We start from the raw sequence: 2,500 nt of genomic DNA, 5'->3' as shown, positions 1-2,500 counted from the left end.
AGTCAGAGACTTCTGTTCCCGGCTTAACGCACTGCTTCCTGTCAGAGAGGAAGTCTGTGATCCACCTGCAGGTGGAGTAGGGCACGTTCAGCTGGAAGAGCTTGTCCTGAAGCAGGGCAGGGATGATGGTGTTGAAGGCAGAGCTGAAGTCCACAAACAGGATCCTGGCGTAGGATGCTGGGGCGTCCACATGCTGTAGGGTGAAGTGGAGGGCCATGTTAACTGCGTCGTCCACAGACCTGTTGGCTCTGTAGGCAAACTGAAGGGGGTCCAGGAGAGGGTCTGTGATGGCTTTGAGGTGTGCCAGGAGCAGGCGCTCAAAAGACTTCATTACCACAGATGTAAGGGCGACCGGTCTGTAATCATTTAGTCCTGTTGGCCTTAGCTTTTTGGGCACAGCGATGATGGTGGAGGACTTGAGACAGGCTGGTACATGGCATGTCTCCAGGGAGGTGTTAAAGATGTTGGTGAACACCGGAGACAGCTGGCCAGCGCAGTGCCTGAGGGTGGCTGGAGAGACAGAGTCCGGCCCGGCTGCTTTGCGTGGATTCTGCCTCTTGAAAAGCCCATTAACTTCTCCCTCCTGAAAGGAGAGAGTCGTTTCTGTAGTATGGGTGGGGGATGGGGCCTCTTGGGTGGGAAGGGGTGGTTCAGGACAGTCCAATTGTCTTTCAAATCTACGGTAGAACTCGTTCAGGTCGTTGGCTAGGCGGGAGTCGTTAGTGGTGTGGGGCGCTCTGGGTTTGTAGTTGGTGATGTGCCTGAGCCCTTTGGCAGACAGAAGCAGCGTCGTTAGTAGAGAACTGGTGTTTTAGTGTCTCTGAGTACAGTCGTTTAGCCTCTCTCACCGCTTTGCTAAACCTGTTCTTCGACTCCTTGAATCTGTCTCTATCCCCACTCCTAAACGCTTCCTCCTTCTCCAACCTCAACCTTTTGAGCTTTGCTGAGAACCAGGGCTTGTTGTTGTTAAAGTTCACCCTGGTACGTGTTGGGATACAGCAGTCCTCACAGAAGCTGATGTACACAGCCTCTGTGAGTTCATCCAGACTATTGGTAGCAGTCGTGAACATATCCCAGTCAGTACAGTCTAAGCACGCCCGCAAATCTTCCACAGCCTCACTGGTCCACTGTTTAGATGTCCTCACAGCAGGTTTACAGAGTTTTAGTTGCTGCCTGTATGCACGAATCAGGTGGACCAAGGGAGTTCTGTGCGAGCCGAACAGCCCCGTGACCCACAAGAGAAACATCCCCGCCAAATTCGAGCGTTTGACGGGGTCTATCCGTGAAAAAATATTCACGTTTTTGAGTGCACATGCATTTCTGCTGCAAATGCCTCTGGAAGTTTCATGCCGTTCGTATGCCAATTGTGGCAACACGAAAATGACCCGTTTTCCCATTCCGAGGGATTTCTGTGCGACCCTAACAGCCCCGTGAGCCACAAGAGACACATCCCCGCCAATTTCTAGCGTTTCACGGGGTCTATCCGTGAAAAATATAGACGTTTTTGAGTGCACATGCATTTCTGCTGCAGATGCCTCTGGAAGTTTCATGCCGTTCGTACGCAATGTGGCAACACGAAAATGACCCCTTTTCCCATTCCGAGGGATTTCTGTGCGACCCTAACTAACAGCGCCCGTGAGCCACAAGAGAGACATCCCCGCCAATTTATAGCGTTTCACGGGGTCTATCCGTGAAAAATATAGACGTTTTTGAGTGCACATGCATTCCTGCTGCAAATGCCTCTGGAAGTTTCATGCCGTTCCTATGCAATGTGGCCACACAAAAATGACCCGTTTTCCCATTCCGAGGCATTTCTGTGCGACCCTAACAGCCCCGTGAGCCACAAGAGAGACATCCCCGCCAACTTCTAGCGTTTGACGGGGTCTATGCGTGAAAAATATTAAAATTTTTGAGTGCACGTGCCTTTCTGCTGCAAATGCCTCTGGAAGTTTCATGGCGTTCCTATGCAATGTGGCAACACGAAAATGACCCCTTTTCCCATTCCGAGGGAGTTCTGTGCCACCCTAACAGCCCCGTGAGCCACAAGAGACACATCCCCGCCAATTTCTAGCGTTTCACGGGGTCTATCCGTGAAACATATAGAAGTTTTTGAGTGCACATGCATTCCTGCTGCAAATGCCTCTGGAAGTTTCATGCGGTTCGTACGCAATGTGGCAACACGAAAATGACCCGTTTTCCCATTCCCAGGGATTTCTGTGCGACCCGAACAGCCCCGTGAGCCACAAGAGACACATCCCCGCCAATTTCTAGCGTTTCACGGGGTCTATCCGTGAAAAATATCAATTTTTTTTTGACTGCACATGCATTTCTGCTGCAAATGCCTCTGGAAGTTGCATGCGGTTCGCATGCAATGTGGCGACACGAAAATGACCCGTTTTCCCATTCCGAGGGATTTCTGTGCCACCCTAACAGCCCCGTGAGCCACAAGAGAGACATCCCCGCCAATTTCTAGCGTATCACGGGGTCTATCCGTGAGAAA

Source organism: Petromyzon marinus, unplaced genomic scaffold (genome assembly GCF_048934315.1).
Source record: "Petromyzon marinus isolate PM22_M1 ecotype Great Lakes invasive population unplaced genomic scaffold, UKy_Petmar_22M1.pri1.0 PM_G_Scaffold_78, whole genome shotgun sequence".
Classification (NCBI taxonomy): domain Eukaryota; kingdom Metazoa; phylum Chordata; class Hyperoartia; order Petromyzontiformes; family Petromyzontidae; genus Petromyzon; species Petromyzon marinus.
The sequence above is the reverse complement of the archived record's forward strand: the minus strand, read 5'-3'. Positions refer to the sequence as shown.